General features: G+C 37.8%; 1 non-coding gene across 1 annotated transcript in view; it reads left to right on the top strand.

Annotated features, from left to right (window-relative positions):
* The window catches only part of LINGO2, a 318,294-nt gene that overhangs the window by 169,167 nt on the left and 126,699 nt on the right, over positions 1 to 22,428 (top strand). Inside the window, exon 2 of the transcript XR_005842969.2 lies at positions 6,793 to 6,874. This is a non-coding gene — a transcript (leucine rich repeat and Ig domain containing 2). The remainder of the gene's footprint in view (positions 1 to 6,792; positions 6,875 to 22,428) is intronic.

The raw sequence follows: 22,428 nt of genomic DNA, 5'->3' as shown, positions 1-22,428 counted from the left end.
TGCCTGCCTCATTACTGAAACCTACAATTAATAGCAATGACTGAATATATTACTTATTATAAATTTTACAAGTGGATATTGGTAGTTTCAGATGTTTGTCCAGGTCACTGTGATATGTTTAATCTATCCTCCTGTTTTTTATACTGAAAGGCAATAATGAGTTGGCATTTAGTACTTTTGTCAAGTGTTTAATAAATGGCTGTATGTCTTCCTGACTTTCTCACAAATACAGTTGACCTAATAATTACAGCTATTTTAACAGCTTATAAATGCCTTCAAAATTTTAAACAAAGTTAAATAAAAAATGTTTTCCAGAAAAGTGCTTGACCACGAGGTCTTTCACAACTGTAAGAAAAAACTGTCTGAGCTGTGTGGTGTTGTCACAGGTTGCCAAAAGTCAGTTAACGGGTCATACTTTGCAAGAAATACTCAGAATATTTGTCAATCTTTAGACAAGTTTTCATACTGAAAGTCTGCTCACATGTAAAACACCTAACAGTGTTTCACCCACCATGGAAGGATATGGGATGGGACAGGATGGGATGGGAAATAATGCAGTGTGATGCAATACAACAGGATGCAATGGTTTGTGATGAAATGGCTGAGATCTTTGAATAAGAGGAATCCATGGATATTTTTTACATTTCATTTTGGAATGGCATTGAAATAAATATCTACAGACAATTTTTATCTGTAGTTGTGGCATAAACACCACTGCTCTCTGGTTTTCCAGTAACGCGTCATTTGATTTTGGTAAACCTTGACAGCATTTGTACAGTATGTAGTGAAATGAAAGTAAGAATTGTGTAGTCTGTACACTGGAAAGAGAGAGATAAATTGCTATGATTTTATCACCTGTTGCATTTACATGTTTCCTGGATTCCAGTATTTTCTTTCTTTTTATAAATTTTGCTCTTACTTCCTGGTAATTTATATTTTCCATTTTGCTTGTGGCATATTGATGCTGTTGCAAAGAGTGACCAATTATTGTGACTTTTATTGAGAAATGAGTAATTTTTTGAGAGCCATAGGAAGGAAATGTTTGAAGGGAATTTTAGGTCAATATTACGAAAGCATTCGTATCTCTTTTGTCTGTAACAGTTCTTAAACATTAAACATAGTCAGCATTAATTTTAACTGAAGGTAATATGATGATGAAAAATGAAGAGAAAGCCAAAATTTAATTATCTTATTGCAGAATGCCTCAGCATGTATTCTCTTGACTTTCAACAAAAGCATCAGTGAATGTGCATGGGCTTTGTGAAAAGAAAATGAGATAATATACACTTAGGCTTCAGAAATCTGAAATTTATTGGTTTTCAAAATTCATGCATAAGGTCATCCTGATTAAAAAAATTTAGAAACTAAAAGACATGAAACTCTTGAGGACATTTAAAAAGGGAAACTTGAGCAAATTGTATTAGCTTTTTCATGGTTATAAGCCTGAAAATACTGCCTCAGTTGAATTTCAGTCACTTATGATAACTAAAATTAACTAATGACGTTTATGTTTTAGGTCAAATCATAAAACAGGAAAACAATCCCAAACTCAGCTTCTATTGTTACATGATAGATATGCTCATGGAAGATAGTTGTGATGGATCCTCAAGTCTGTATGACCTGCTCCCTCCTGCAGTGCTAGATCTGGCTGTATAGATGTCATTTCTGACATGTTTATCTAAGTATAATAATGAGAGCAGTACTAGAGGTTCTACAACTGCCACAGACAGTACATTTCAGTGCCAAACTATCCTTAGAAGTGGAAACATTTTTCCCCAGAGGAACTTCAGTCTCTTTCTGTAATTTAAACTCGGTAGTTCCAGTTGCAGCCACTTTAATGTGTGTTCATGTGTTTTGTTTTGCTTTTAATTTTCAGAATTTTCTTGTGCAGGCCCTGAAATTCTAAAATGCAATTACATGTATACAGAGCATAGTGTGTCCTGTAACTTTGGATAGGAAACAGTGGGCATTTGGGTGTCATGCCTCCTCTGATGAAGCTACACTTCCATTTCGTTACTGTGAAACTCCCCTTTGCTGGAAGGAAAGTATTAGTGGAGAAGTACCTGTGGGCTAAAGTGATCTGGTACAACTTGCCAACTCTGCTAAGGGCTGTAAAGTGGATTTTTGCTACATATTCATAAATCTGATGGTCAGTCATGTTTATAGTTATGTTTATAGACCATATTTTTTAAAAGAATTTCTTCAGTACCAACTCTTTGGGATATGGTTTAATTCTACACTTGATAGCTCATTTTTTTGTTTGTTTGTTTGTTTGTTTTTAAAGTGTTTCTGAGCTTAATGTACATTGCAAACAATCTAATACATCTGCTTAAAGAAAAACAACAAACCCACACTGATTGCCCTAGGCTTATATGGGATTTTTTATTTGTTCAGTTCTTTAATGCCTGACAAGAAATTGTTATGTTTTTATATGCATATACATATGCATTTTTAAGTTTTGAACTACGACACACTTCCAAAACAAATAGATGATCTCAGTGTACCATCTGTAAGATCCCATTGGAAGTCTTTTGAAAGTCTGTGATTTTATTTGAGGGAAAACATGACCACATGACCACATTACAGTATTGTATTGCCAAAAGGATTCATCATTTTATGCCTGAAACCTTTCCCCTAAGTTATAAATAAAGCTAATTAACTATGCTGTCAAGATATAGCACTCAGCTATATTAGTAGGATTGTTAATTGGATGAATAGGATTTTTATTCCTTTTTAAAATACAAAATATTTGACAGATTGTCAGTTAAAGTAGTAAGTTTTTTCAGCTGTGTTCAGCTGAAATGTTCACATTTCACAGATGTGGAGATGTATTCCACTCTGTGGCCTTCAATGTTTGCTATGTTTTAAATTATGTAGGCCATGTAACTTACTTTCCCGATGCTCATGTTTATTTTGAGCTTTTAGGGCAAAACAATCTTCAGTCATTTTGTACGGCTCTGGTGTCTTGCTCAAAAAATCCCTCTGAAATCTCTGTATTATCTCCAAGCTGTCCCTACTAGTGTGCTTTGGTGAATTCCTGTTTGATATTGTGATGCTTCCAAAATTATTTTTCTGACAGTTGTCCTTTTCCTTCAAGCATCAGCTTGACTGAGATTGCAGTTAGGCCACTGCAATACCCAGATTTAGGTAAAGTGTTTTAGAGATAACAAAGGGTAATTCCTGCAGGTGATTATTTTGTCATAAAATTTGGCTGTGATCAATAAAAATGTTCTGTGTTTTACCTGCAGAATCCATGAATCAAAAACATCTTTTTTGTTTGTTTGTTTTGGACATTCCTTCTGGCCTCTCCTCTCTCATCTGTCTCTCATAATTTTTTCCACTTGGGTTTGCTTCTTGGCTGTTAAGCTGATGGTTTCACAGACATGCTTTCTAGGTCTCCTAGGTCTCAATTCTGAATACAGTCCACTATTTTTTTACATATAGAGAGGGATTTTTGCTCCATGTGCATCACTGAACACTTGACGTGACTGCATTTCCTCTATTTTTTTACACCTGACTAGTAAGTTTGTGCAATTCTCCATAGCCAGCTTGGTACTGCCTGAAAAGCAGCTTGGGGCCAAGGGCACCTTCTAAGATGAGACACTAGTGACATCTCACTACCAAGGAAGATAATTAATTCCTCTGTCTCTTATGATTTAGGCAGTCACTTATCTGCGTAAGTATCTCTTCCTTTGTCCCAGACAAACACATACCAAATTTTTGTGATTGACTTGTTGAATGCCCATTACAATCAGTCCTAACTACCTGCTTTTAGTTCTCTACTGCCACTTGGGTTTACCCTCAGGAATAATATGCAATTGAGACAGAGATATTTCTACCATTTGGATTTTGATTTTTGAGCTTCTCCCTTAGATAGATTTTTGTATTGACACTCCACTGTATTAGTGCATGTTGCAGAAGACAGAAATTAGGCTACTTAAATTGTCCTTTAAAGCACACTTCAGAGTTAAATTCTCCCTGGCCTCGAAATGCTCAGACTGATCTTTATTTTAAATCTGTGATGTCTGCTGTGAAAAGTGAAGGGAAATGCCTGCAATTTTTAAAATAGTTCCCATTTGTTTTAGCATAAAATAAATGGAAAAAAAAAAAAAAAAAAAGCTTTTGGAGGTGTGGTGAGTTTGCTTATTTGTATGGCTTTGTTTGGTTGTTCTAATTTTGTTCCGTATTTAGTCTGAGTAGAATCCAAACTAACAAAAGACAAAATTCAAAAATAGTTACAATATCCCCTAGGAAGTGAAGACTTGAAAAAAATAAAGGCCATGTGTTCAAGTAAAGCTCCTCCTCCATTAAAATCACCAGGTGAGTTAGCTCTGAACCTTTGAAACTTGCTCTTTATTTAGCTTAATAGTACACAATACATTCAGGAATTCAATACCGTATAGAATGGTACAGTGGAATATGTATTTAGACTGCAAGACACTCTTCCAGCTCAGTGTGAAAGCACTGCTGCTTCTGTGGGAAAGTGGGATGGAAAGATTGCTGTTCTTAACATAGCTGTGTTTTCTTTTGGAGGAAAATACCTTTCATTGAAACAAATAACGTGGTCCAAAAATAATGAACTCAGACATCGCAATGGTGGCACAGCTTTTAAATTCTTTGCTCTCTAGCTGTGTCTCTAATCAATAATAGAGCACATGCACTGAATAATCAAATATTTGCTTTTACCAAAGAGGTATTGTCCTGTTGTAGCCTTTACCACAGAGAAAAACTGAAATAGAATTTCTTTTTTTCTTTTACGTATCCTCATAATAATGGCCTAAACCTAATGGCAGCATTGGTCCTTAGGAGTGGACACCTCTGTCTGTCCTTCATAATCAAGAACATATGGTTTTATGTTTGTGTTGTCCCAGGAGTTGGACTTTATGATCCTTGTAATCCCTACTAATTAGTAATCCCTTGTTAGACCCTTCTAATGCAGGATATTCTATCACTCTGTGATTCTGTGAATTGCCAGGAGTGTGTAAGAAAAGCTGTAGTGAGTGGGCTGGCAGACCACCATCTGCCTCTCTTACTCCTCAGCAGGACATAGATAGAAAGTAAGACAAAAAACAGACAAACAAACAAACAACAACAAAAAACTGGTATGTGGAGGTAAAAACAGGGAGATAACTTATCAATTACACACTCAACTTTGCAGAGATTCTCATAATTTATTGCTAGTTAAAAATAGTGTAGGATGGTGAGAAAAAAAAAGGACCACAAACACCGTTCTCCACCCTCTACTTTGCAGTTTTATCTTTACTCTTTCATTCCCAGTTCCTCCACTTCCTGCCCCCATGCTGAGCAGCATAGAATGATACAGATGGGCATGCTCTCACGTTATGACAGTTTTTGCTCCTTCTTTGCTCTTTTCCCCTGCACCTCCATGGGCCTCTCTTGGGATGCAGGGAGCTGCCGCTCCATGCCTGGAGCACCTCCTGCACTGACCTTGAAGCCAGCAGGACTGCTTCTCTCACACAGCACACCCCTCTTTCCAAGCTGCCATTGTGCAGCAGTTTTCCCTTTCGTCAGTCTGCTTTCCCAGAGCGTGCCCAGTGTTGCTCACAGCCTGGCTCTGGCAGCAGTGGGTCCCCATTAGGGTTAGGGTTAGGGTTAGGGTTAGGGTTAGGGTTAGGGTTAGGGTTAGGGTTAGGGTTAGGGTTAGGGTTAGGGTTAGGCCTCCACTGCCTGCAGCCCCCCTGTACCTGAAGCTCTCCATAGAAACCCTAGAGGTGGAATTCTATATTATTTGCTGAATTATTTCATTTCTTCAAGATAACAATGACTAGCGTGTAATATTTTCAGCTAAATCCCATTGTGGATCAGCATTAAAAAGGACAATGTATGAAGTTTTCATTTTCACCCGATTTGACATGCCTTTGTGGAGTAAAATGGCTGAAAAGGAGATGCTAAGGAGCTAATTGGGAACTGGAACAAATCTCATGCTGAAGCTATCTCTGAGGAGGTGCTGGTGAGGTGAATGAGGAACTCAAGTTCTTCTGTCAGAGAAGCAGCTTTGTGCAGTGGAGTCTAGAATGTTAAGTACATTTGTTTCCTTATTTTTTCTTGATGTTATTTCACTTTTCAAATTAATCTTTGTCAGACCATAGTGTGCTTTATGAAGAGGTGCATAGATTTTTTTTTTCAGGTCTTTGAAAGGCGATTTTCATACGGCAAGATCTGAAGTATTTTGCTATCCTCATTTCCTTTCTGGAAGACTTAAGGGGCCTTGTTGATTGAAAGAGCCTGTGAGCACTTTTCTTAACTCCTATGTCTTTGCTTTTGAGTAGATTTTTTACCATGTGTTCCATTAAGGCAGATGGAAAATTGTGATTTCAATCCAATATGGCATGGCTGAAGCGTTAGAGACATGGATGGAAAAGGCTACGGAGGAGCCAGCTTCCATCATCAATGGAAAAAAAGTTTATCCTCCTGGAAAGACTTTTATTTTTTTCTGTCTTTTAAGTGTAATACTTGTGTCAGTTTCACCTTCAGATCCCTTAGTAAGCTGCTTTCTAAGCTGCTGTGGTTAACGCAGTTACCTGCTCCCCATGAGCGCCAGTGAATACACAGTATTATTTGGTATTATTGGGAGCTTTCACTTGCCTCTACTTTTTACTTGAGCAGAGACATTTATGGCTCCAACATCTTTCCTGTTCCTTTTTGGAAAAGAGCTAAATATGATCTCAGACAGTCTCAAGGAATTTCACTAAGAACATAAGAACATTGCCATTTCTAAAACCTTCGTACAATTTACAAATCTAAATGGATTTTCCTCTTCTTGTTTTCTAGTAAGCGAGCAGCAGAGCTGGAAACCTTGGCAGTAAAGTCTTCGTCTTTCCTGCTTGTATCCATGGATCCTGGATTTTGCAAGGTAAATGTTCCATTTTAATTGATTCTAATTTTATACTCTTATACAATTTATAATATAAGTATGTGACCTTATAATACCTCTAGTTGTTGAAGAAAATACTCTTGCTTATTGTCTCACTGGTACTTTCAGCAATGAATTGTATTAAAATACTCCTAAGCCTTAAAATAAATACAGTATGATGCTTTGGATTCATTAGCAAGCTTGCTTTCCTCTCAGAAAAGAAGAAAATGGTGCTGTGATCCGAGTTATTTGTGAGTTTCCAAGTTATTGTTCCTATATTTCCATCAATCTGAGTGAATGAAGAATTCAGCAGAGCCTAAGGATTTAAAGCTGAATGTGAATACTTTTTTTTTTTTTCCTGTCAGGAGAGGTGTTCTGCATTCTGTGTTTCTTGTTGATTTTGTGTTTATTGAAGATTTTATTAGATGATAGACAAAAAGTGACCGTTAGATGTACAAGGCTTTGTTTGACAAACATTATTGCAGTACACTTTTTAAATGAAAGGGTCTTCTTCCTGCTCTTAAACGTATTTCTTCACAATACTCTAAGTTATAATTTTCTATTATACTTCATTTGTGTTTCAAAAGTAGTCATGTAAAGTATACAGAAAATTCAGTTTTGAAAGTTTGAAAATATTTCATGGAAAATAGCTTATTTTGATAGATAATTTTCCTACCACGGAACACAGTGCTGCTTCTGCCATGAAAATTATGTCCCTAAATACCTTCCTCATCCTTAGTTTAGGATCTAGACTTAGTATTATTCTCTCTCCTGTACGACTTTATTCACCTGTGACTTTAATCTTTAAAGTTGTTTTAGTTGTCTGTAGGAAAGAAGATTCCTCTCTGAATCTTTCTGCTATTGAAACTGCCTCTTTTACGCACAGTGAAAAAAGGTTTTCAGAAGTTTTTTTTTTATTATTATTGTATATTAAAAAGAATCAAACCAGAAGCTATGCAAAAGCTGCTGCAAATTCATGGTTTTAAATGAACTGCTGAGCTGAAGAGTTACCCCCTCTTGATAGAAGTGCCACTATGAGCTATATATTCAAGGTGGAAAATAGGCCCTTTTGAAAAATAAAATTAGCAGCCTTCCTAGCACCTAAGAAGGGGGAGTGAATATTCTTCTCTTCAGCATTTATTTAACAAGCTGAACCCCAAGGCTGTGCATTTCGGTGTATTGTATTTCTTTAGTAGGGAGAGGAAAAAAGGTGAATCAGCCTTTGCTGTGAGTGAAATATGGCTACAAGATGTGGGTGGTGATTGTAAAAAGAAAAGTAACTGCATTTCCTTCTAGGCACCTTCTCAGGATGGAAGCTATTTGTAAATACTGAAAAAGGCTGCACATTTTCACCATTTTTATTTCACCTTCTAGAAACAGTAGGAAAAATCCTGTTGTAAGGAAAACCCCAAACACAGTGATTTTCCATGTAGATTGTTCAGCTGTGAACAACAGGACTTGTTAGAAAAGTGTGGGTGACAGTGAGTTTCAGAGAGGAGCCAGTGCAGCTTCCAAGACTTTGTGTTATGTCACACAGGTTGTGTCTATCTTGAGATTTCAAAAATGGCAAACGAGGGAAGGCACTAGCGATCAGCAGTTTGATGGCCAAAGCCATAATTTTACTAGACCTTAAATATATTTTTCATGATTAAGTTGCATCACATTTAATGAAGGTTTAAGCATATGCATAAACACTTGTTGAATTGGGGTATATTTGGCTCAATGTCAGCTGAAGAAACGGCAGTGAAGACAATGAGTAAAATTTTGAAGCATCTGTGCATGACATAGCAGCAGACAAGTACTGGTCTTTCTCCATCACATATGTTAGATTAGTTTCTTATGCAAGATAATAGTTGTTGCTTCCCCATTGCACACACACAGGCGTTTTTAAACAGAATTCACGAAGAGCATTTAGGTGTGACCTAAAAACATACTTTTTATCTGAATTGGCCAGTTCTGACTTACTGAGCTTCCTTTGGTTGTAGGTGTAGTTAAATCTCAAGGTGCCATTGACTCTAGAGAGCCATGTATAATTTTTCCATTGACATTTCAATAGCAAAACATCAATATTCAATTTGGAGTTGGCAATAAGTCACTGTCAGTGAGAACAGACTAATATGTCTTATGATGATGATCCTGTGTGGGCTAATGAGATGGTTTTAATCAGCCAAAAGGCGAGGTTCAGAGTTGCAGTTTGATCATTCTGTTTTTAAAAAGGTTTGGGGAATTATTGTGAACCAAATTGTGTCTCATTCTACCTTTTGTCTTCCTACTTCTGAGAAGATTCAATGCCACCTACTTATCTTGTTTTCCTCACATTCTTGCTATGAATTTGGAATGCATTGTACATCACGTCTGTAGATTTGCATAATCTGATGTTGTGGAAGTTTTCTCTGTATTTTTAATTTAGTATTAGAGTACTACAAAAAAAAAAAAAAAAAAACATCCGAAGCTCTTGCATAGTCATTAGGCATCTCAGGTCCTCCCTTACTAATGTAAAAAACATTAAGTACTAAGGTAAGGCATTTCTATTTCTGTTATGGAAGTTAAAAAAGGAAAGGAAGGCTTTATTTCAGTGTCACCATGTATGTTCAGTGCTTTGTAAGATGAAATTGTCTACATGAGCAGAAATTATAAATTTATTCTTCAGAGATTCACAATGGAAACAAGAAAATTCTGATGAAAAGATACGAATAAGGAAGCCATCCTTGTGATGGTGTCCTCTAATGTAAGGTCCCAGCAGCCCTTTATGCCAGAAGCTTGATTAAAGATCATTTTTCTTCCTGGACGAGTATGAACTCACATCTGGCTTCTTTGTGTGGGAATTTTCTTTCTCGGTGATTCATATAGTCCATTAACCGATTAGTAAATGCTAATTGGACCAGAAATCCTCCTAAGTATGCTTTGTAAGACTCTGGCTGATGAGTTGTTTTCCCTTTTTTCTTCAATGAACAGCCATCCCAAAGAGGATGCTTTGATGGTGCTGTAGTGCTATGCTTGAATTTTAGGCATCTGCCTAGAGCGGGGGAGCTGAGGGGAGGCCTCATGGCGGCTGCAGCTCCTCACAGGGAGCAGGCGGGCAGTGCTGAGCTCTGCTCTCTGGGGACCCGGACAGAGGGAATGGCATGGAGCTGCGGGGAGGGTGTAGGAAAAAGTTTTGCCCCAGAGGGAGGTAGGCATGGCTCAGCTCTGCAGGGCAATGGGCATGTCCCTGAGCTGCCAAAGCTCAGGGTGTGTTTGGACACCACTCTCAGGCACAGGGTTTGGGTGCTTCTGTGTGGAGCCAGGTGTTGGACTCATTGTTCTTTGTGGATCCCTTCCAACATTTCTGTGATTCCATGATTCTATAAACTGCTTGTACTCAACTGTGAATGAATACCAGCAATATGAAGGCTGTTTGACAGTGGCTGTTGCTGATACTGCGTTCTTGTAGCCAGACTGACATAGTTTCCCTCCCAAATGTTCAATACTGCTGTGAGAAGTATTTTTTACTATTGTGATTCGCTCCAGTTTCAGCATTCCAGTGAGAATGGCATTTTTTATATCATCAGATATAGCCAAGTTTCATGTCCATACAATACATGTCAAGAAGTAATTAACTGGTCTTGTCACTGTCTTACATATTTACTCTAACTTCTTGTCTTAACGTATAACATTACTGAATTTGATGGAGTAGCACCTGTATATTGAGAAAAAAATACATCCCCTGGAACAGTCACAGAGGAGAAAAATCTATTCCGAATGACAGAGTACTTTTCCCTTCTGCTGTTGGTGATACTTCCTTACTCTTGATTAAAAGATCTCATCCAGGGGTTTGATAGTATAGTTAATTAAGATTTCTCAGATCCCTTACTGTTAGCAAATGTACTTGCCTGAATATGAGTAAAAGCTATTGTAATCGCTGTGCTTTTTTTTTTGACCAGAAGCTACTGTTCTTCAGTCTAAAAAGGAAAATTTGAATAGTTCTGATAGAATGACTAGAAATATATGCAGCATGGTACATACATACAAAAAGTGGATCCTTGGAAACTTAAAGCATTTGTTTTAATTCACGTGCTTTACTCTTCTCTGATGATCCAATCTAGTATCTTCAAAAGAGGTCATTTTCAGTTCTTAGGTTATGAAGCCTGAAGGAGTATGATTTTCAATAAACTCTAACCACTCTTTTTATGAAAATCAAGGTTTTTCTAAGCTCAAAATGCACTGCAATAAAATCACTTCGAGAGATCTTTGCTGGTACTAGAGCCACAAGACCTACTGATGCTTAGAACTTTCAGAATAAATTAAGATAATCCACTTTAGATTTTTCGGGTATCAACATATTAATACATACTTAAAACTGATGCAGAGCAAAGAGGACCATCATTTAGAGAGATATGTTGCTCATTCAGTGAAGACAGTCCAGTTTGCTCACTGGCTTTCCCCAAGAATCAAATGGAGTTTCCATTCAGAGAGGGCATAAAATTACTGTTTGGAAATGATAAACTTAACCTTAGTATTCTTTGGTTTTGAAAAACAATGAGGTCAGTCAGAGCTGAGCACAGTTTTAGAGAAGAATTTGCCAGAAAAAGCGAAGTGACAATTCATAATTTAAAGGAGATTTCTTTGTGTGTGCAAACGTTACGTAGATCTACTCTACAGTCACTTCCTACGTTACAGAAGAGAAAGACACCTTGAACAAACCTGCATGAGCTGTTGTCTCCTTTTAGTATCAATGCCAAAAAACTTCCATTTTCTGTCACAAGCAATGTACCATTTTAGATTGTGCATCTTCCTTGAAATAACAGAATCGGCCCTTGACTTTCCTTCATGCCTTACTCACAGCCTCACTTTGCATCCTTATATCTCTTTTTTTTTGCATTTTCAGCATTGCAGCCTAATCTTTGGTACAGAATTTTGCAGTGAGAGCTCATCATAGTAAAATACTGTGCTGCATTTCATTAATCAGAAAGTATATGAGCAGGAAACAAAAGGAATAACTTTGTATATTATTACTGTCAATACAAGGGTGACACTTGAGCTACAGCAGTAATAAAAGGTAAAAGGAAATTTTATCAAGATAGTGTATGTTACTATTGAAACTGAATAGAGTAGGTTGGTTTGTTTTGATGTTGGAAGAAGAATTTACATGCCTGAAAGTGTTTTTCAGTTCCTGACTAGCAAAAAATGAACATAGAAAAATCTGTTATGTAGCAGCAACCTGATGGTATGCAGGTTTTTTTAATAAACATATAGGTGATCACAGCTTAACACCTTGAATTCTTTGACATAATTCGTATTTTTTTTATATAGCTCTTGTTTCTGGAATAGAATATGTCAGTACCACTAGAAATGGTACAGAAGCTTTTGACATGAATGTCACATTTCATTCCTGAGTAACAAGTTTCTGGGCTTAATTACAAGCGTGTTTATTGCCTCACTGTGAATTAAGTCATGTTTAGACAAGAAGATCATTTTCAGGCTTGCTATTCGCTGAAATTTAATCGTGCTGACCACTGTGGTCTGTCTCATCTATGCTGGTGGACAGAAGGACCTTCTGCCAGGCAGGGGGGATTGAAGCAGGTGACTGATAGACAGGATACTGGGGAGCTGTGGTCAAGTGCATCTCCCTGGGAGAGAAAGCCCTGTGTCAGATCTGTTAGAAAGCCTTTGAATGTGTGAGGAAGAACGGGTCACCCTTTTGTGTGAATGAGGACACTTATAGGTCAATTGAACTTTAATGTAATTTGACATGTTTTGAGAAAGCACTCACATTGAGAGGCGCACAGCTCATCTTCTGTCTGGAATCCTGAATGGGAGCTGTGGGTATTCCAAAGGCAGTAAGGGATTTTTTCCCACAAATGCTTCTTTCAAAGTCGTTTCTGTAATGGTAAATACTACTAACAGTATCGCAAGAGGAAATGCTACTGTTATCATGTTCTTAAAAGCAAAAGCATGAAGGCTGAGGGGTGAATAGAATAATTAGAATATCTCACCTCAATAGAATATGAATATTTTAATGATAAATGTGGAGGTAGAAAAGCAACATGTTCCTCACTTTGCATTTAGATAGCAGGCTAAGACAAAGAATAGCCTTCCAGATTTCCCAGAGAGTCATTGTGACTGCTTCCTTTGCTTGGGGACAGCCCTGTGCTGCTCCTGGTGATCTGTCTGTGAAGAGAACCGCTGCAGCTTCAAAGGCTGTTCTTCAAACTCGCTCAATAAAGGCAGTAGACAGAATAAATCTGTGCAATATCCATCTTTTTCCACAGATGCTTGTTTGGCCTATGCAGCTGAGAACTTATATTTGGACTCTTTCTGGAATCATTCCCCCCTGACATTTGGCCTTGTAATGGGGAAGGCGATTTAAAAACAATTACACAAAAGCAGAGTAGTTTTAATTGGAAGGTTTAAAATAGCTTCTAGTCACCTTCATCTGCTAAAAAAAAAAAAAAAAAAAAAAAAAAAGAGCTCTCTGGTACCATTTATTCAAATGTATTCGCTCTAAAAATATTCGTATAAATTAAGCAGAAAGCAGCCACCATTTCAGTTTCATGATGTCTTGTCAGACAGGAAGATCAGTGCCTCAGTCAGACATAAAGATTGATTCAGAAGAGGGAGGGGATGGAGAGAAGGGAATGAACTAAGAATTGTATGATTTTAGGTTTAGTTTGGACATGAGAAGAACAGGCCTTTCAAAATCAAAATCCCAGCATTATGGGAGACAGTAGGCTATTTCTGTGGTATTCATGCCATGTGAAACCCCGCCATTCCTAATGCATTTCCGTATGCACAATTTCATCAGTGTCTAATTCATGTCATTCAGCACAAAAATTAAAGGCCTCATCCTGTGCTAATGTAAATCACGGTATCTCCGGAGTTACAGTAGCACAGTAGTCACAGGTAGTTACAATAGCCTTCAGATCTATTTTGGAACTTCTAATTCCACTATGGTGAAGCTAATTGGATAAACATTTCAAAATATTTTTGAATAAGAAGTTGATGGAAATTGTTCATTCACTTGAACATTTTCAAGGTAAAATTTTTTATGATTTAATTTCTGTAACAGATGTTCTTGACTTCTGTTTTATCTAAAAAAAAATACCAGATACTGAAATTTGGCAGAATTTTGTTGTATGCAGTAAGAGCAATCAAAGCAGTGTGCCTTCAGATGGTATCCAGGAGCCAAAAATCCATCTATTTTAATTTCAATTATGAAATATTAGGATCGCCTACGCTGCCTTAGCAAATCAGTGCTTATTTAACAAACACTAGAAAGGGAAAGAAAAAATTAAATGCAAAAGCTATGTTGTTCCTACTTAAGAATGGATATTTACAATATTCTTAGGCTGTTGAACAGCTACTTAAGCAAAAACAAACAGCAACACACAAGCAAAGTATACTGAAATTGTTTGTCTTCATGGAGGAACCTGGCTGTGCTTACTATTGGATGTACTAAAGGAAAGCCAGGACATGCACTTTGGAAGCCTGTAAGCACCTCCTGCATGCATGTTTCCTTAACACCATTTTTCAATTTTGGATGGCATGTGTTCAGTAGTTGCTGATGAAATAAGGTGGGTTAGATGACTTAGGTTCTGACAGCACCAGCGTGCCTGGCCGATAAAATTAAGGGGTGTAGGCATGTTTTTCTAAAGTCACACTCCTCTTACATCATTTTGCTTTCTCCAAACACGTAAAAATGGCTTACATGTAGCATAGGGTTTTTTTTGTTTTTGGTTTTTTTTTTTGTTGTTTTTTTTTTTTTGTCTTTTCATGCCCACTTGTGCTTGGAAACCACTCTCACACATTGCTATTAATAGTGGGCTTCCTTGTTTATTCTTAAAATACCAAGGGAGATGTATCTGCCTAGCTATTTGCATCTGTTATTTGCAGCCCATTCTTTTTTCCTTTTCCTTTTTTTCATGACTCACCCCTACTACACCTTGTCTTTTCATAGTTAGATGGCAGCACTTCTGAGAAGCAGGGCTGTTTGTTATAAAAACAGAATCAAAGCATTTGTAGCTTTGGTCAGGATTTTTCAAGAAACTTGTGTTGTCTGAAAAAGGGTTTGAACTTATAGCATACACTATAATACACAAAAAATATAACGCATGCATGCAAAGCAACAGTAGCAGGATGCAGACAAGCAAAAAAAAAAAAGTTGTTGAGTGTGAAAATAACTTGCACTTGCAGAATCTACAGAAACAAATGTATGAAGGCTGCTCCGAAAGTAATGACTCCTATTTTAAGAGGTTGACCTGCAACATCAGGGTGGATGTTGGTGCTGTGGCAGTAGAGGTTGAATTTTCCTGCCAGTATTCCCCTACATTTTGTTGTTTTGTGACTGATGTCAGCAGAGGGGCAGTCTGACACAATGGTTTCTGACGTGGAAGTGTGGATGAAGCAAAGGTGTGTCACTGAATTCTCCATGTGAAAAAAATGGCATCCCCTGACATTCACTGACTCTTGTGAACACTGATGGAGACACACTAGTGGGTGTGAGAGCACAGTGGAGTCAGTGGTGCATTACAGCAGTGGCGACAATGACAGCAGTCAGCTCAACTGGTGCAGGTATTTATGAAAACAACTTGCAGGCTCTTGGTCATTGCTGGTGAAAATGCAGAGCTACTGGTTGCGACTATATTGAAAAATGGTGTTTTATAGCTGAGATGTTGCCCTATCAAATAGTGTTATTGTGCTCTCTCTTTGTGTCTGTTGTAGTTTCCTTAGAAATAAATAGAAAGCATTACTTTCAGAGTGACCTACGTACCGCTCAGAGAGGCTGAAGAGCAGCAGTTATGCTGCATGACATCCCAAAATGTGGGAATCTTGCCAGCAGAGGTGGAAGTGATCATCAGAAGCAATGCAGGGAAGATAAGATGTGGAGATTATTATTCTAATACTAAATATGCTGCAGCGTGGAAGTGTGATCAGGGTTCCAAAGAGTGTCAGTTTTAGCAACACTGACCATGGTGACGGGTAGATAAACCAGGCACAAAAAATGAGACTGAAAAGAAGGGAGGAGTAATTTCTCTAAGGAGAAATGAACTTTGAGTAGAAGCCATTGTAGTTAATGTGATAGACTCATTCCAGTCAAGATTCTGATCCTGGCAGTTCAACATTTCTTGCAGATTTTTGGACTGCACAGGTAATGTGTACTCCTTACTCTGGGCCTGAAGTGCTTATACTTTTTAAGCTGTAAATGACATAATGTGATAATATTCCAGCATCATTTAACCATATTATAGAGCTCCTCAGCTCTGCTGAGCATTTTAATTACAGGAATTCATTTTACCAAGATGATATTTGATGTGCAGAAATAAAATAGAATTAAGCAGTTGTAGTTGCTGTAGTCAGCAAAATGGTGTTTCAAGAGTAGCAGCAGGTAGATGGATAATGGTTAGCAGAACTGTGTCCTGTGGAGAATGACACATTTTCTGGGTCACTAAATAGTCAGCTATCTCAGTTCAAGTGCAATAGTAATTGACTGTTGGACGATTTATAGGGACAGTGCGTTGGCCATACGAGTTCCCCAAATAAAAACCACGGAGTCTGTTCCTCCAGCCGCCATTCCGAGCAGTCAGGAAAGCTTTATTCTGTTGGGCACAGTCTTAACTTCATGATGTTCCTCTTCTGTCTGAATTCCAGCTTTTCCATCCAGTCCACGTCCCCTCTGCAGTGAGCAGAGCGATCAGTGTGTGTGCCAAGCTGACAGATACTCCCCTCCTCTCCTTCATTTTGTTCCCTTCAGTTACATAAAGAACATCTCCAGCCCTGTCACCCTAGGTTTGTGTGACCCCTGAATGTAGCTGGGAATGGGGGCAGTGTTTTGGACACTCCCAGGTGAGAGTTTTTCAATTGTTTGATATCAGAGGAACATCTTTTCCTTTTCAAGCGGATGAGCTTTTTGCTTTCTAGACGCTGCCGTACTCTGCAGGTGGCTGCATGAAGAAAAAGAGCTGGGTGCTTCAAAGGAAAACCCAGGTATTTTTGGTGATGCTGAAGTCTCTGCACGTCCTGCATTCATTGCACTGTGCAGTGCCTCAGTTCATGTGCAGTACCTGGCTCACCTGGTGCAATCTGCTAAAGGTATATATCACTTATACCCTACAGTAAGGGTGGTGAGTTGTGAGAACAGGTTGCCCAGAGAGGTGGCGAATGCCCCATCTATGGAGGTTAGGTAGGACCAGGCTCTGAGCAACCCGATGTCCCTGTAGATGTTCCCATTCATTGCGGGGGAATGGGACTGGATGGCCCTTAATGGTCCCTTCCAACTCAAATGATTCTGTGATTCCACATTTCTGATGCTGAATGTAGGAGAGCTGGGATTTTTATCTTCACTCTCCCGTGAGCATTCTGATTTAAAAACAGAATGTTTAATATACTGAAGACTTAAAAGAGTAATCAGAAGGAAACTTAGGTGATTTCTCAAATAACAGAATTTGGCAGAGCACTAAATTTTGAATAGATATCTGAAGGAAAGCAGTACTTAGGTAACTGTGCCTTTGAAGGTAATGTTTTACTGAGGTCTCCTAAAGTAAATACTTTGTAACTTTTAACATACTTTATTTTTCAAATAGTTTGTCCTTTTTTTTGTTTGTTTGTTTGTTTGTTTTTGTTTTTTAATATGTCCAAGTTCTTAAGTGCATACAATAACAATGTTCAAAGCAGAGTTCAGATAGTTTTCGACTAGTGAAGTATATCTAAGTGTATGATTTAATTCCATGCATGTAAGCTTCATTTCCAATTGAGATTGAGAATTCTGAGAGGGAAAGGCTTTCCACCTTTTGTTGTAGCCTTGCTTTACAAGACACACAGGACTGGGCAGTATTGGGCTTTTACAGCATCTGATGCTGTAACTGCACTGCACTGCACTGCACTGAGGATATAGCATCCTTCAGAGTTTCCCTACTCCACTTTTCTTTTAAATCCTGAATAAAGTATGCTTGTTACATTTATGAAAAGTTAATTTCATTTATAGTGCTCTGAAATAGTAATCCTCAAGAAAAATGTATTTTTGATTCAGTGCCTTTTCCTGTGGTTAATATTTTACGTGAGTTAATTCTCCTTAATGATGAAATTATTTTTGTTCATTTTCTAGCAGTTTTTGCTGCAGTAATTTCTTTTTCGTTTTGTTTTGTTTTGATTTGATTTTCTGAACAGTAAACAAAAGCATTTCAAAGAGTCTTTTCAAAATTAATGAAAGATTTCTTCTGGAGTGCCCTTAATTAAGTATCACTGATCATTTCTGGCTAATGAGGGAGTCCTTGCTGGGCGGCAGAAGACGGCTCTGGAATGGATACAAAAGGAGCTCTCCGTACAGTACTTCTGCATCCTTTTTCTAAGCAGATATTAATAGATGGAATAGAGGGTGTTTCTTCTTGGCCTTCATCCTTTGTTAATATGTAATTTAGTTTAGATCTTCACAAACACTTCTTGGACTTCTTGCCGCCCTGCATCTGAGTAGCTGCGTAATATAGTGGCAGTGTATTTTAAGTGACAAGAGTTAGAATCCCGCACGGGGGCCGAAATAAGAGGTCTCTGTTGATGCCAAATTGGCAAAGGTTTAGCATTTTACTATCCTTTCTGGAAAGCCAGCCACTGCTGCTTATCACCTAGATTGGCTGGCAATTTTTAGCAGCAGAGGCAGTCTGTGCTGCTGCACTCTTCCTTCATATTGTGCCAGCAGCTCCTGTTGAAAAGAGTTGCTACACTGGCATTGACTTTTACCTTAAAATAATAGAGAATTGCATCTGCAAATGCTCTTGTTTCCTTTAATGTCTCAATGTGTTAACAGTACTGGTAGTTGATAATCCTTCTGTGGTCCATTTTGTACCATCACAGACAACCTTTTCCTGTGCTTGGTTCTCTTTTCTACAATACTGGGTCAGTTGTAAGTTAATCACAGAGTTTCAGACGTAATTGAATAAAAGCCTTTCTTTTATTTCTTGTTTGAGTATGCAACCTAATTTCACTGGCTTCCAATGTAAGGACACAGAGAAAGTGTGTGTTTTCAGGTGTTTTCCTGTTCATGAATTCATAAAATAGAATCATTAATACACTTGGACTTGAAAACAGAAGCATAAATCATGCCTTTATGGAGTGAGGTAGTATGCTTCTAATGTTCACTGGCAAATCACAGAAACGTTGTGCATGTTTTAGATACCATACATGGATGACAGATGCTCAGGTCTCTGTGCAAATAATTACATATCTGTCAAGGCATAACGAGAATGTCTAATTTGCTATTTTATGGAGTAAAAAAACTTCTTTTCCCTCAGTTTTCTAAGTGATTTCCTGCTTCAGAAATCCTATAACAAAATCACCACACCCATAGTTTGGATTACTTTACTACCTTATGGTACCTCTGTTTATGCTTGGGAAATGTTCATAAAACAATGATCTACCTACAGGACCTTTACTAAGTATGTAGTACTTGATTCTTTTTTTTGACCTCCATTGCCATGTGGACAGACAGAGCATGAGTAAAGGCAAGGAAGGATGAAGAGCTAAACCTTGACCATTTTGAAGAGAAACAGTATCTCCTCTGGCAACAGCCACTCATTCTTTTGTTACTGGAAGTCTCTTAGTGATGGAATAACTGCCCCTATGGAGGTGGTACACTGATAATTTTTAAAGTGGCATGAAAATAAAGCAAGGTCAGCAAAAACACTGTGCAAATAACAGCTTTTTAATTTTTTCTGACATTGCCAGGGAAGAATGTCCCAACAGGTAGCTGGTGTAAGCTGAAATAAATAGATGGTAGTTAAAATGTGAATCACTAGAAAAATGCTTTGGTGGCGGGCATTTTTTTTTTCTTCTGTGAATAGTATGGTGAGAGGCTTTAAAGACAAATCAAAATGTATAGTTAAAAATGACACTCATGTTACAATTCTATTCCCATTATTTACTTCATAGCTAGAAGCATCTGGGGGAAAAGAAAAAGAAAAAAAGGAAAAAAAAAAAAAAACAGATAAAAGGTTCTCAAAAGATAAAAATGATAGAAAAAGGTTTTTGATGAAAAATACAACCACAAAACCAAGTTCTGTTCCTTCTTGCGATCCAACTTTGCTGAATTTATGTCACAGTCAAAATAAATCAGCTTCCTCCTGTCGGTTTTGTTCTGGGTAATTAACATGTATTAGTTAGCCGAAGGTAAAAATAAGTCTTGCCTGCACTCAGAATTTAGCAGAGGGAAAATTATTATAAGTAATCTTTCTCAGGTTTTCATCACTTCTTTGAATATTTATGAAAAATTAGCAAGAAGAGAGAATAATTATGATAGTTTAAAAATTCATATGTACATGAAGTTCTGGTTGCTCATCTTAAAAGGTATATAGGTGCTGTAGGTTGATCTTACACAGAGGTCTTCTGTGTGAAGATTACATCTCTTTCACTTGTGTAAGTCCATAAAAGAACTCAGTACATCATGCAGAGAGCATCAGTAGGAATAAATAATCCTTTGGCCTCCGAAGACTAGGAAGAAACAAAGATATATTCAGGAAGCAACTTGAAAGCTCAAGAATGATCTATTTATTTGTTTGTTTGTTTGTTGTAAAACAGGAAGTTTACAGAACCAGTTATTCCTGGAACTTTTTGACTGACAATTCATAATTATATTGAAGAATGTATGAGGAATGTGTAATGGAGCAGAAAATTTTCAATGTCTGTCAAAGTTACATCACATCCAACCTGTAAAACCCATCAACTTCTGATTGCTGAAAGCATTTGTAAGGGAATACAGCATGTATCCTGTGCTCACCTGTGGGCTTTTGCTACTGCTCCTCAGCAGTAACAGAACATTTCAGTGGTCGGCTGGTTTCACCAGACTGTAAATGTGTTGTGACAACAGGAGGGAGTATTTTGATTTATGGATTTGGTTTGTTTTTGAGGTTTACCCACAGGAATATCTGCTGTAAAGTAAAGACCCATCCATATTTCAACAACAAATTCCATCAAAAGTCATATTTGTAATGGAAAAAAAATAGTGTTGGTGCTAGAAAAATGTGCGTGTTAAAGTAAATAAAGAATTGGTTTTGCTTTTTAATTTTTATTATTATTATTATTATTTTATTTAAAAGACAACCCTGTTTGCCACGTGGACAATTATGTCTTTAACTCCACTAAAATGCTGGCAAGGTTGTACTTACAGTAAAATTTTAAAATTAAGAACAAATTGATGAGTTGTTCCTTGAGGGTCACTGCTGAAATGGGATTACACAGTAATTTTAGATAGATTTCCTTCGTCAAGCTTTTCTCTAATGTGATCAAATTAAGTCAACTACTGCTTCGAAGTGTTGCTTTAAGAATGGCCTGTATTTCTTCTAGGACATAATTTCACAAGTTTCTAAAGCTTGTTTGAATACTTTCTGACAACTATCCCTGTTAGCCTCCCTGGGTTCACATAGGCATTTTTCAAACTTGTGCACCTGCTTATATTTTTGTTTAAAACTACTACAGATTAAAAAATATATATATTGTTAACTTGATAAAATCATCTTGTTATTGAAACAGCAGTGATAGCCTTTTCAACCTGAAAGAGGTAAATAAACATTATTTGACCTTGCCCAGTCAAAAACGTGGTGTAGAATTGAATTTTGCAGTTAGGCTTACCTGAATTTGCATTAAAGACAGTGAAGTAACAACACTTGGTGTCCTGTTTTCATCTGGGTTGTAATATCAGGTGTGATGGTGCCAGATACTATGAAGAAGTTCTGGTTTTCGGACATAAGTGTTGTTGATAACACACCAGTCCTGCCAGTGAGGGGGCTAGGAGTTGGGAGGGCACAGAACCGGGGCAGCTGACCTTAACTGTCCATATTCCATATGGATATTCCATACCATATGGCATTATGTGAAAAAAGCAATAAAAACAGAGTTGGCTGGGGAGGGACTGCTACCTAGAGACTGGGTTGGCATCTGTGGGTGGGTGGGTGGTGAGCTATCGCTTTGTGCATCACTTTGTTTGGTGCATTATTTTTACTATTACTATTATTTATCTCTTCCTTAGTAAACAGTTGTACTATACGAAGTAATTTTACGTAGACTTAGTAAATTCTCTCCCCCATCCCACTGCAGGGGTGGGAGTGAGCAGAAGGCTGTGTGGTATTTAGCTGCTTTCCAGGCTAAACTACTCTTGGTACAGGAATGTACAAAGTTTGGCTTCCTCTGATCTCCCAGTACAAGATCAGTAAGCTAACAAAGGCTTAAAAACTGCTAGGTTTCACACCTCCTTACTGAAGATTTATTCCAGCACAATGCCACATGGAATTTGAGGTCAGATCTGTGCTTGTTTGCTGCGTCTTCACATTTGCGGGGCTAAATCTCAGCTTTGAGGCATAAGAGACAGGCACTCTGAAAGCTGAAGTCCTCTTCTGGCCTGACCTGGAGCTGCCCAGGGCACCTGCTGAGAGGGAAATGGCAGAGTGCAGGTGCTGCATTCTGTATTGCGCAAATAGATCAAAAAGTGGTCTGGGACATTATCTCACAGTCTTAAACGTGGATTTGGGGCATTTCTTCTTGTAAATCTCATTACAGGATCTATCTGCAAACAGCAGTAGGGAAACAAATATACA

The sequence above is a fragment of the Gallus gallus genome, chromosome Z, assembly GCF_016699485.2.
Source record: "Gallus gallus isolate bGalGal1 chromosome Z, bGalGal1.mat.broiler.GRCg7b, whole genome shotgun sequence".
Taxonomy (NCBI): Eukaryota; Metazoa; Chordata; class Aves; order Galliformes; family Phasianidae; genus Gallus; species Gallus gallus.
The sequence above is the reverse complement of the archived record's forward strand: the minus strand, read 5'-3'. Positions and strand labels throughout refer to the sequence as shown.